The sequence below is a fragment of the Schistocerca cancellata genome, chromosome 5, assembly GCF_023864275.1.
Source record: "Schistocerca cancellata isolate TAMUIC-IGC-003103 chromosome 5, iqSchCanc2.1, whole genome shotgun sequence".
NCBI classification, from domain to species: Eukaryota; Metazoa; Arthropoda; class Insecta; order Orthoptera; family Acrididae; genus Schistocerca; species Schistocerca cancellata.
Genome location: NC_064630.1, coordinates 572,246,349 through 572,260,725, shown reverse-complemented (window position 1 = coordinate 572,260,725; position 14,377 = coordinate 572,246,349).

The window sequence follows — 14,377 nt, the reverse complement described above, 5'->3', positions numbered from 1 at the left end:
GCACAAATCGGCATTACGAAATATTTCTGTCTCCCGCGACCATGCGCAAACTGCTCCACTCTCCAAGTAGTTCCTGCGACCGTACGTAACTGCTTCCCGTCCAGCATACCCTGTGTCCTGTGCGACCGTCCGTCGCGCCGTCCAGTTCAGTACCTACCTGTGCTATCCAGCACTCCTCCCCCACTTCCATTCAGTCTCTCCATTAACGAGCGCTGTGACTGGCTAGAGCGCTCCCGCCATTCCTCCAAGCCAACGCACAAACATATTGAAACACATACGAAATACTGGATTTACATTTAAATAACTTGAAATAGATAGATACTGCCTACAGGAAAATTAGAGACCTTTGGAGAAAAGAGAACCACTTGTATGAATATCAGGAACTCAGATGGAAACCCAGTTCTAAGCAAAGAAAGGAAAGCAGAAAAGTGGAAGGAGTTTATGGAGGGTCAATATAAGGGCGACGTACTTGAGGACAATATTATAGAAATGGAAGAGGATGTAGATGAAGACGAAATGGGAGATACGATACTGCGTGAAGAGTTCGACAGAGCACTGAAAGACCTGAGTCGCAACAAGGCCCCAGGAGTAGACAACATTCCATTAGAACTACTGACGGCCTTGGGAGAGCCAGTCCTGACAAAACTCTACCATCTAGTGAGCAAGATGTATGAGACAGGCGAAATACCCTCACACTACAAGAAGAATATAATAATTCCAATCCCAAAGAAAGCAGGTGCTGACAGATGTGAAAATTACCGAACTATCAGTTTTATAAGTCACGGATGCAAAATACTAACGCAAATTCTTTACAGACGAATGGAAAAACTGGTAGAAGCCACCTCGGGGAAGATCAGTTTGGATTCCGTAGAAATATTGGAACACGTGAGGCAATACTGACCCTAAGACGTATCTTAGAAGGTAGATTAAGGAAAGGCAAACCTACGTTTCTAGCATTTGTAGGCTTAGAGAAAGCTTTTGACAATGTTGACTGGAATACTCTCTTTCAAATTCTGAAGGTGGCAGGGGTAAAATACAGGGAGCGAAAGGCTATTTACAATTTGTACAGAAACCAGATGGCAGTTATAAGAGTCGAGGGACGTGAAAGGGAAGCAGTGATTGGGAAGGGAGTGAGACAGGGTTGTAGCCTATCTCCGATGTTATTCAATCTGTATATTGAGCAATCAGTGAAGGAAACAAAAGAAAAATTCGGAGTAGGTATTAAAATCCATGGAGAAAAAATAAAAACTTTGAGGTTCGCCGATGACATTGTAATTCTGTCAGAGACAGCAAAGGACTTAGAATAGCAGTTGAACGGAATGGATAGTGTCTTGAAAGGAGGATATAAGATGAACATCAACAAAAGCAAAACGAGGATACTGGAATGTAGTCGAATTAAGTCGGGTGATGCTGAGGGAATTAGATTAGGAAATGAGACACTTAAAGTAGTAAGGGAGTTTTGCTATTTGGGGAGCAAAATAACTGATGATGGTCGAAGTAGAGAAGATATAATATGTCGATTGGCAATGGCAAGGAAAGCGTTTGTGAAGAAGAGAAATTTGTTACCATCGAGTATGGATTTAAGTGTCAGGAAGTCGTTTCTGAAAGTATTTATTTGGAGCGTAGCCATGTATGGAAGTGAAACATGGACGTTAATAAGTTTGGACAAGAAGGGAATAGAAGCTTTGGAAATGTGATGCTACAGAAGAATGCTGAAGATTAGATGGGTAGATCACATAACTAATGAGGAAGTATTGAATAGGATTGGGTAGAAGAGAAGTTTGTGGCACAACTTGACCAGAAGAAGGGATCGGTTGGTAGGACATGTTCTGAGGCATCAAGGGATCACCAATTTACTATTGGAGGGCAGCGTGGAGGGTAAAAATCGTAGAGGGAGACCAAGAGATGAATACACTAAACAGATTCAGAAGGATGTAGGTTGCAGTAGGTACTGGGAGATGAAGAACCTTGCACAGTATAGAGGAGCATGGAGAGCTGCATCAAACCAGTCTCAGGACTGAAGACCACAACAACAACAACAACTTGAAATTAAAGTAATATTCCTACGGCTGGACCATAAACACGCTCTAACACACATTATCAAATCCATCAACAAATCAAATAAACGTATATCAAAGGAATAGAAACAAAAGCAGGCCAGTACCCTAATGTCTCCGTGCTTTCTAAAACACAGTAAATATTTGACCAATTTCTTCCTGAGTAGTATATATCGGGTATAAACAAAGACATAGACGAATAAATACATTTATAAGCATGCAGCTACCTTTTTTCGTGTAACTATGGAGTACTTTGACCTCCAATTATTCATGTACTATTCAAGTTATATGCCTGTGATTCATACCAGTTTAGGTTTACACTAATAGCTTTCTAAAGACATGTCGATCGACAAAATCGGATGAACCGTTTGGATTTTGGAAATTCGTTGCTCGGTGTTACTTGCATAATTTACACAGGGTGTTACAAAAAGGTACCGCCAAACTTTCAGGAAACATTCCTCACACTCAAAGAAAGAAAATATGTTATGTGGACATGTGTCCGGAAACGCTTACTTTCCATGTTAGAGCTCATTTTATTACTTCTCTTCAAATCACATTAATCATGGAATGGAAACACACAGCAACAGAACGTACCAGCGTCACTTCAAACACTTTGTTACAGGAAATGTTCAAAATGTCCTCCGTTAGCGAGGATACATGCATCCACCCTCCGTCGCATGGAATCCCTGATGCGCTGATGGAGCCCTGGAGAATGGCGTATTGTATCACAGCCGTCCACAATACGAGCACGAAGAGTCTCTACATTTGGTACCGAGGTTGCGTAGACAAGAGCTTTCAAATGCCCCCATAAATGAAAGTCAAGAGGGTTGAGGTCAGGAGAGCGCAGAGGCCATAGATTGGTCCGCCTCTACCAATTCATCGGTCACCGAATCTGTTGTTGAGAATCGTACGAACACTTCGACTGAAATGTGCAGGAGCTCCATCGTGCATGAACCACATGTTGTGTCGTACTTGTAAAGCCACATGTTCTGGCAGCACAGGTAGAGTGTCCCGTGTGAAATCATGATAACGTACTCCATTGGCGTAGGTGGAAGAACATGGGGCCCAATCAAGACATCACCAACAATGCCTGCCAAAACGTTCACAGAAAATCTGTGTTGGTGACGTGATTGCACAATTGCGTGCGGCCCACATATGGTGATTGTGAAACTTTACAATTTGATCGCGTTGGAATGAAGCCTCATCCGTAAAGAGAACATTTGCACTGAAATGAGGATTGACACATTGTTGGATGAACCATTCGCAGAAGTGTACCCGTGGAGGCCAATCAGCTGCTGATAGTGCCTCTACACGCTGTACATGGTACGGAAACAACTGGTTCTCCCGTAACACTCTCCATACAGTGACGTGGTCAACGTTACCTTGTACAGCAGCAACTTCTCTGGCGCTGACATTAGGGTTATCGTCCACTGCACGAAGAATTGCCTCGTCCATTGCAGGTGTCCTCGTCGTTCTAGGTCTTCCCCAGTCGCGAGTCATAGGCTGGAATGTTCCGTGCTCCCTAAGACTCCGATCAATTGCTTCGAACGTCTTCCTGTCGGGACACCTTCGTTCAGGAAAACTGTTTCGATACAAACGTACAGCGCCACGGCTATTGCCCCATGCTAATCCATACATCAAATGGGCATCTGCCAACTCCGCATTTGTAAACATTGCACTGACTGCAAAACCACGTTCGTGATGAACACTAACCTGTTGATGCTACGTACTGATGTGCTTGATGCTAGTACTGTAGAGCAATGAGTCGCATGTCAACACAAGCACCGAAGTCAACATTACCTTCCTTCAATTGGGCCAGCTGGCGATGAATAGAGGAAGTACAGTACATACTGACGAAACTAAAATGAGCTCTCACATGGAAATTAAGCGTTTCCGGACACATGACCGCATAACATCTTTTCTTTATTTGCGTGTGAGGAATGTTTCCTGAAAGTTTGGCCTTACCTTTTTGTAACACCCTGTATATCGCATATAAACAAAGACATAGACGAATAAATACATTTATAAGCATGCTGCTACCGTTTTTTCGTGTAACTATGGAGTACTTTGATCTCCAATTAATCACGTATTATTATAAGTTACATGACTGTGATTCATACCAGTTTAGGTTTACACTAATAGCTTTCTAAAGACATGTCGATCGACAAAATCGGATGAACCGTTTGGATTTTGGAAATTCGTTGCTCGGTGTTACTTGTATAATTTATAGTCAGATACTAAACTTTAAACTAATGAAGATATTGAAAATCTGATTACACCATCAGAATCGTCAAGCAAATAATGGTAGTGTACATATTTCTTTTTAAGATATCATGATTCCTCCGGCTATTATTAACTTCTACATGAACTGTGAAATGTCTGCTGTTATGGTTTCACAACATCTGCCACCTTTGGCACTCTGCGGCATGCAAATCTCCTTCATCGACACAAAGCCCATTCCGCGACACAGCGTCATCACAGAATTCCCAGCCACGCGGTCGGCCCGGACCACGCGCTAGGGCCGCCCCTCTTGCTCCGGCCAATGTCCGGCACCACGCGGCCTCTGCCGAGCCCCTTGCCCGCCGAGCACCCCGTGCGGCCACGCCAACTCTGAACTTAGAATATTTTCAGGGCGCCACAACTCGCCCGTTGCCTCGCAGGGTGAAGTAAGTCTCTTGCGTTCAGTTTCGGTGCCAGTGAAAGACAGCACCGCGAGCTTCTTGGTTTGGGGGATCGGTGTAACATCCTGAGAGCTATCTGGTCCCTGTCTCCCCTGTTAAGTATGCCTAGTACTACAAATTACACGCCATTCGCAATCAAGTGGACGAGTTGTGATGGACCCCAAACTATCTGTAGACGACACAGGATCCACAGGAGACGATAGTACTTGAGGCACCTTTGATATCTCTGGTACACGATTCCCAGGCGCTCTCCCAACACACTCATTCGCAGCGACTTCCAGGCGTTTGACAGTACTCACGGCGATTTTCAGCTGCTTACGAATGTCAAATATTTCATCCCGTACATCAGAAAAGCATACGCAGTGGGGCTGCATTTTACCTGGCACAAAGCTTTTCGAAATAGTAAACAATTACACTACGGGCCATTAAAATTGCTACACCACGAAGATGACGTGCTACAGACGCGAAATTTAACCGACAGGAAGAAGATGCTGTGATATACAAATGATTAGCTTTTGAGAGCATTCACACGAGGTTGGCGCCGGTGGCGACACCTACAACGTGCTCACATGAGGAGAGTTTCCAACCGATTTCTCATACACAAACAGCAGTTGACCGGGGTTGCCTGGTGAAACGTTGTTGTGATGCCACGTGTAAGAAGGAGAAATGCTTACCATCACGTTTGATAAAGGTCGGATTGTAGCCTATCGCGATTGCAGTTTATCGTATACCGGCATTGCTGCTCGCATTGGTCGAGAGATCCAATGACTGTTAGCAGAATATGGAATCGGTGGGTTCAGGACGGTAATACGGAGCGCTGTGCTAGATCCCAACGGCCTCGTATCACTAGCAGTCGAGATGACAGGCATCTTATCCGCATGGCTGTAACGGATCGTGCAGCCACGTCGCGATCCCTGAGTCAACAGATGGGGACGTTTGCAAGACAACAACCATCTGCACAAACAGTTCGACGACGTTTGCAGCAGCATGGACTATAAGCTCGGAGACCAAGGCTGCGGTTACCATTAACGCTGCATCACAGACAGGAGCGCCTGCGATGGGGTACTCAACGACGAACCTGAGTGCACGAATGGCAAATCGTCATTTTTTCGGATGAATCCAGGTTCTGTTTACAGCATCATGATGGTCGCATCCGTGTTTGGCGACATCGCGGTGAACGCACATTGGAAGCGTGTGTTCGTCATCGCCTTACTGGCGTATCACCCGCCGTGATGGTATCGGGTGCCACTGGTTACACGTCTCGGTCACCTCTTGTTCGGATTGACGGCACTTTGAACAGTAGACGTTACATTTCAGATGTGTTACGACCCGTGGCTCTACCCTTCATTGGATCCCTGCGAAACCCTACATTTCAGCAGGATAATGCACGTCCGCATGTTTGCAGGTCCTTTATGGGCCTTCCTGGATACAGAAAATGTTCGACTGCGGCCCTGGCCAGCACATTCTCCAGATCTCTCACCAATTGAAAACGTCTGGTCAATGGTGGCCGAGCAACTGGCTCGTAACAATACGCCAGTCGCTACTCTTGATGAACTGTGGTATCGTGTTGAAGCTGCATGGGCAGCTGTAACTGTACACGGCATCCAAGCTCTGTTTGACTCAATGCCCAGGCATATCAAGGCCGTTATTACGACCAGAGGTGGTTATTCTGGGTACTGATTTCTCAGGATCCATGCACCCAAATTGTTTGAAAATGTAATCATATGTTAGTTCTAGTATAACATATTTGTCCATTTAATACCCGTTTATCATCTGCGGTACTTCTTGCTGTAGCAATTTTAATGGCCAGTAGTGTAGCTTTAAAATAAGCGTGACGATTGTCTTTTAATTTATGAACCTGTTAAACTAAATGTGTTGCTTCTTCCTTTTTAAGAACCGAAGCAATTACACTGCACGACAAAATTAAAAGATCGCTTTATCTGAAACTTCGTAAATGTCCCCCATTGCGACGTAGAAGTTTGAAATTTGGCACGGAGATATCGACAGACTTCCTTTGTAATGGTGCAGAAGCATGTCGCCCTGTGACGTTACTCTCGGGTTCGGTGACGTTTCAAACAGCAAGGTGTCGATACATGCGAAAAAGAGGCCAGAGCTCAGAAGTTCATATGAGGCGTAACGTATGTTACCGATGTCGCATTGGCACCAAATGTCACCCACAATTCTGCCCAACGCCACTGTTGTCGTGTCACGTGACGGAAGTGTCATCACACCATCCCTTACATACATTTTACACCTTCTTTAGACCAGCGATGGAGGCCAGAATCGCGACGCCCAGCATTGAAACCACACAATTTTCTTATGGGTGACCGACGAAAACATTTGAGGCACACTGTCGCTCAGAATCGACAGGAAGAGGCCGCACGGCAGGAGGTTTAGTAAAGGGCGTAAATGGAACCATTCCATTCCTTGTGGGGGAGGGGGTTGATTCCCACAATTTTTACAGTCGACAGTTGTCAGTGGTGTGAGCAACAAGACGACGGGGGAAACGACGTTCTTGACAACCTTTAGCACCCCTGGCATCCCCCGTACGACTGAACTCTCCTCTAAAGACAGTGTGGGTCAGCAACCCCTTTGAATATTATAGCACTGCTTTGGAGTGTAATGCGATCACAATCCTTGCTCTGGTGTGCAGGTTGGAACCACTAGGGACTTTTCAAAACCATTTGACGCATTTTGAAAGTGATCCAAAGCACAAAGGGTGTTTATGTTTTTTCATTTGGTAACAACATCCACACTGCCAAACGCCCCATTTTGTGAGCACTTTAACAATGTATCTGTAAATCTGTGACTGAGACTTAGGCGCTGCAGGCAGCTTATACTAACCCCTCCTAACAGGCATGTGGTGTCCGAGAGGTGTCAGCGGATTGCCTTCCTACAGGCGCCTAGGACTCGGTTACGGATTGTCTTTGTGCTGGTACATTTTTAAAGTGATCAACAGAGGTGGCTCTGAGGCAGTTGCTGAATTAGGAGGACTTAGAGGGACCCTTTGCCATTTTATTCACGTATGTGTCAGTGTTGCAACCCATGATCACGCCACAGGAAGGCGTGAAGCAAGAGGACGGAAAAAGCGTAAACACGCTTTGATGCTTCGGATCACATTCTAATGTCCTCACATACTTTTTAATGATCGCTACCGGTTCCATTTGTATTCCAGAGCAAAAAAGTGCGGTCGCACTACGTTCCAAGGGACTCAGATCATCTTCAACAGGGTTGCTATCCTGAGAAGGTTGGAATCATGCCAGGGTGTCAGCAGCTTGTTAAGAATGTCGTTGGTTGCTCATTGGTAAACCGTCACTTTCGACTGTGAAATCTGTGGGAATCAACGCTCCAAGCGAAGAGGTGATGTCATTCACGCCTTTTATACTACCTCCCTGAGGCCTTTTCCTGTCAATTCTGAGCGGCAGTGTGTCTGAAACGTTTTCCTCGGTCACCCATAAATCCAAAAAAAATGGTTAAAATGGCCCTGAGCACTATGGGACTTAACTGCTATGGTCATCAGTCCCCTAGAACTTAGAACTACTTAAACCTAACTAACCTAAGGACATCACACACATCCATGCCCGAGGCAGGATTCGAACCTGCGACGGTAGCGGTCGCGCGGTTCCAGACTGTAGCGCCTAGAATCTCTTGGCCACTCCGGCCGGCCGTTAATAGAATGGGTAGAATGTAGACAAGAAGGGCTGTGACGACCTTATCGTCGCGTGACACGTCCACTGTGGCGGTGGGCAGAAGTGTGGTGAAATTTGGTGCCAATGTGACATCACTAACCCACGGCACACCTCACATGAACTGAGTTCTCGCCGTTCATTCCGACGTGTCGACACTTTGCTGCTTGATTTGTAGCCGACCCGAGGATGACACCACTTGGCCCCACGCTTTTGTACCGTTACAAAGGAAGGTTGTAGGCATTTTCGAGCCAAATTTCAAACTTATACGTCGCAATGAGAACTATTACGGGTTTCTAAAAAGTGACCTTTAATTGTCTTACGCAGTTTAGTACGCAAAACGGGATTTCTATTAAAGCAACAGAAAAGGCCTAGAATAGAAGTTATTATTTTCTGTAACTCTATTGAGGCTATAGTGGCTAACAAACTTGGAAATAGCGTTAATTTACCACAATTACAGTAAGTACAGCATCAGCAATGCGGAATACAGGTACTGGTGAAGTGACCGAAATTACTCTGGAAAGGGCCTCAAGTGAGGAACATACCTACACCAAAAGACAAAGCAACAAGCACGAGGCACTCTGCAAGAGCATAATATATTGCACTGAAGGAGAAATAATTCTAGAAATGATGAATGAAAGTGGATTAGATACACTCGTTCCATTAAACGACAGTGAGTAGAAAGAAAAACCTGCAATACATACTTAATAAAGGCCTTACCTGGCAATGTTCCTTTCACAGATCCTAAGTGAGGTGATCCTCAAGAATGCAAAAAAAGTACATTTTGTTATGTAAGTGAAACGGTGATAAAGTATGTGGAAAAAGTAAAAAAGGTACATTTTATCATTTAGACGTTAATTAAAAAGCTTACCACAAAACATTTAAATGTAGATGTAATTCTCTATGAAAACAGATCTGATTCTTGGTATTGAACTGAGTCGACGTCTGAAAGAGAGATTTATTGCAAATACACTTCTGGGATTTGCCTCCGAATAACATGCGCAAGTCCCGCTACATTTCGTTATGTGGTTGTAGTTGCTGTCGTGACTGCTGCGTGGCGCGAAAACTTTAATTAACAAATAAATGTACCCAGAATCAGTTGTTACTGCAGCCAGTTCTTTGAAAAGGAGTCTACAAGACGCTCTCGAATTTACACCACAAATAATTTGTATGATACCCTTTCCGACACGAAAACTTATGCTTGGCTTGGCAAGTTACCACTAAAACAAATATGATATTATCGAATGAAAGCAAGCAAGGTACGTTAGAGTTTTTATTTTTGTGTCACCTAGGCCAGGCAACATCCACATTGCAAAACAAACATTATGAGATTCGACACGTTTCATGTCATTGTAAAGAATCGTATACATTATGTTGAACCCAAAATGTGCTGTATGTCCAACGTAATGTGCACACTGCCGATGTTTCATAATGGTCCGAGATATGGAAAGAAGGTTTGAACCAAGCATTCGTACACAAAGTTGTACGTCTCTTAACTAAACGAATGTTATGGAAAATCTGCTAAATGTATAGCCCGAGTTATGCCTATGTCTACTCGTACTTGTCAATGGATGTGAAACTACTACTTTCTGGTTACCTTAGGTTTCAAATGTACTACATTTCCTGGCTATTTATGAGAAAATTAAACCATAAATCGTATCTCTTCCGTTGTTATTGCTCATTTACACGTATTTCAAAAATAAAAGGTAAAAAACTATGTTGTATCATGGTCAGTGATACACTTTCATCAACAAAAAATTTTAAGCTGCCCGTTTCTGAAAATCAATGTGGTGGGAAACGTGTCCTCCGAACCTAATTAGGTCCAGTTGAACCGAGGATTTTTCAGTTATATTTTTGTTTGCTGAGAAGACAATAGGAGCGTATGAGATGTCATGCATACGGAAGATGTTGAAAATTAGATGAAATGCTAAGATAATAAATAAGGAGGCTGTCCGCAGAATCGACAAAAAAAGGAACATACGAAAAACACTGATAAGAGGAAGGGACAGGATGATAGAACATCTGTTAAGACATCAGGGATTAACTTCCACGGTGCTTGAGGGAGCTGCAGAGGGTAAAAAGTGTGAGGAAGACAGAGAATGGAATTCGTCCAACTGATAACTGAGAGCGCTGGGTGCAAGTGGTACTCTGAGATGGAAGGGTTGGCGCAGGACAGGAATTCGTAGTGTACGGCATAAAAAAGCGCTTCATCGGGATGGTAGATACGAAAAAATTATAAAAAATTAGTACCAAAACATGTTTTCTCTCGTGACAAAGAAAAACATGCAATATCGTATGCAAATTTTCAACATAAAATTGGCTTTGACACGTCGCATGCCAATGATTTTTACACGATGTAAAATAAACTGGAACATACGACTCCCACTAACTAGAGATTATGTACAAAACAGCAGAATTATTGAGGAGTGTTGTAATGTTTCAAATCAGTGTCTACAATGTGGTCCATTGATCGTGACCGGGCCAAATATCTCACGAAATAAGTGTCAAACGAAAAAACTACAAAGAACGAAACTTGTCTAGCTTGAAGGGGGAAACCAGATGACGCTATGGTTGGCCCGCTAGATAGCGCTGCCATAGGACAAATGGATATCAGCTGCGTTTTTAAAATAGGAACCCCCATTTTTATTACATATTCCTGTAGTACGTAAAGAAATGTGAATGTTTTAGTTGGACCACCTTTTTAGCTTTCTGATAGATAGTGCTGTAATAGTCACAAACATATGGCTCACAATTTAAATTAAAATACAGTACCTAGGTACGTTTGAACATTTTATTTCGGTTGTTCCAATGTGATACACGTACCTTTGTGAACTTATCATTTCTGAGAACGCATGCTGTTACAGCGTGATTACCTGCAAATACCACATTAATGGCCGGCCGCTGGTGGCCGAGCGGTTCTAGGCGCTTCAGTCTAGAGCCGCGCGACCGCTACGGTCGCAGGTTCGAATCCTGCCTCGGGTATGGATGTATGTGATGTCTTTAGGTTAGTTAGGTTTAAGTAGTTCTAAGTTCTAGGGGACTGATACCCTTCAGATGTTGAGTCCCATAGTGCTCAGAGCCATTTGAACCAACCACATTAATGCAATAAATGCTCAAAATGATGTCCGTCAACCTCAATGCATTTGGCAAAACGTGTAACGACATTCCTCTCAACAGCGAGTAGTTCGCCTTCCGTAATGTTCGCACATGCATTGACAATGCGTTGACGCATGCTGTCAGGCGTTGTCGGTGGAGCACAATTGCAAATATCCTTTAACTTTACCCACAGAAAGAAACCCGGGGACGTCAGATCCGGTGAACGTGCGGGCTATGGTATGGTGCTTCGACGACCAATCCACCTGTCATGAAATATGCTATTCAGTACCGCTTCGCTAGCTATGTGCCGGACATCCATCATGTTGGAAGTACACTGCCATTCTGTCATGCAGTGAAACATCTTGTAGTAGCATCGTTAGAACATTACATAGGAAATCAGCATACATTGCACCATTTAGATTGCCATCGATAAAATGGGGGCCAATTATCCTTCCTCCCATAATGCCGCACCATACATTAACCCTCCAAGGTCACTGATGTTCCACTTGTCGCAGCCATCGTGGATTTTCCGTTGCCCAATAGTGCATATTATGCCGGTTCACGTTACTGCTGTTGGTGAACGATGCTTCGTCGCTAAATAGCATGCGTGTAAAAAATCTATCATCGTCCCGTAATTTCTCTTGTGCCCAGTGGCAGGACTGTACATGACGTTCAAAGTCGTCGCCATGCAGTTCCTGGTGCATAGAATTATGGTAGGGGTGCAATAGATGTTGATGTAGCATTGTCAACACCGAAGTGAACAGCATACATAGCACACGCCCGCTGGGCATTTTGATCACAATAGTCATACATCAACACGATATCGACCTTTTCCGCAATTGGTAAACGGTCCATTTTAACACGGGTAATGTATCACGAAGCAAATACCGTCCGCACTGGCGGAATGTTACGTGATACCACGTACTTATACGTTTGTGACTATTACAGCGCCATCTATCACAAAGCGCAAAAAGTGGTCCAACTAAACATTCATATTTCTTTATGTATTACACGAATATGTAATAAAAATGGGGGTTCCTATTTTTAAAAAAACGCAGTTGATATCCGTTTGACCTATGGCAGCGCCATCTAGCGGACCAGTCATAGCGCCATCTGGTTTCCCCCTTCAAGCTAGACAAGTTTCGTTCTTTGTAGTTTTTTTGTTTGACGCTTATTTCGTGAGATATTTGGCCCGGTCACTATCAATGGACCACCCTGTATAATGTGCAAGGAAACACAATTACTCACCTCGGACACTTTTGCAACGGAGAAAATTATGATTTGATTTGGTTTCCGTAAAACAGATTTATTATATCAGCTATAAACACCCACTGTCCCACTTGATTCCTTTCGTTAGACAAACACGTGGCTCACTACGTCCCGATGCTCAAAACTGGATATTGCTGCAGTGGAACGTACGTGCCCCTTCAAACACAGTGGGGTTAACGACGTTACGTACAGCTTTTCTTCAACAATAATCAATTGTCGTTAAAAATTACATTAATAAATTAGAAAACGAAGTTGCTGCAACCTTGCCAGATAAAATTCTGGGGTGACATCTCGCAGCTAAACTCTCAACTCTAACATATTCTGAGACGTTAACAAACCTGTTTAGATAGTTTGTACCTCTTTACCAAACACTAGTCGGTTTTACACGTGATACTCCTTATCTGTAATGTGGGAGAGAAATGCTAGCAGCGTGTTTTAGCTGCGGTTTTCCGAACGAACTACGGACGGAGAATGCAAGCGCCGCTCGATTCTGTTCGAGAGTCCGGTGAAAGTGGCCGTCCACAGCGAGAGGAGAGGAAAAAGGCGCAGAATTCCGTTCGCTGTATACCGAACAATACCACGCAGCATTCCGCGGACACCGCACCACAGTGAGTTTGAAAGCAAAGTCTCGTTCTTTTCATGGAGTGAATCGCAAGTTTATGGGTTTCTTTTTATTCTGACCGTTGACAAGTTTCAAGAGGAAAAAATGTTCGTCAGCAACAACAAACACTTTCACAGAGGACACGAAACTACTAACAGACTTTCAAAACTTGTTCATTGATATTTCATTGGTGAAATAATGTAAGAATCCCATGGGAGTTTTAGAAAGACTTGATGTTTGTATGTATTTAGTTAGTTTTGTTGGAATTTTATAGCCTCCATGTTATATGCAACCTGTACGATATCCAGCCTTAGTTTATCTTAGATACTGATAGCAGAGCTCCATCGCTGTTGGTTAAATTAGTGGAAGAAATCCAGAAACCATCCATTTGATAGCTGAGCAGCACATAAAGGAAAATAATCTCTTGGCAAGAACGTCCACGAAGTACGAGCAATATCACATACTTTGCATACAGCTAATAGATTGACATGTTGTAGTAGCTTTAGGAATGAATGGAGCAGTAAGGAAATGAGATAATTTACACGGGGTGAGTGGCTCAAATGGCTCTGAGCACTATGCGACTTAACTTGTGAGGTCATCAGTCGCCTAGAACTTAGAACTAATTAAACCTAACTAACCTAAGGACATCACACACATCCATGCCCGAGACAGGATTCGAACCTGCGACCGTAGCGGTCGCTCGGCTCCAGACCGTAGCGCCCAGAACCGCACGGCCACTCCGGCCGGCACACAGGGTGAGTCACATAAGACTTTACTCACCTTTTATTTCGTGAACGGTTAGGCACATCGAAACGCGGTTTTCGGAAAATGTTAGAGTGCCGAGGGCCACATATTTTTTGTTTGGTTAATGTTTTTAACGCTGGTATCAACCGAGATACTGAAGCAGGTACGTTTTTCTTTAAATGGAATCGTATAATTTCTACAACTGCATTCGAAAGCTCTTGAGAAGCCAATTACAGTAATATG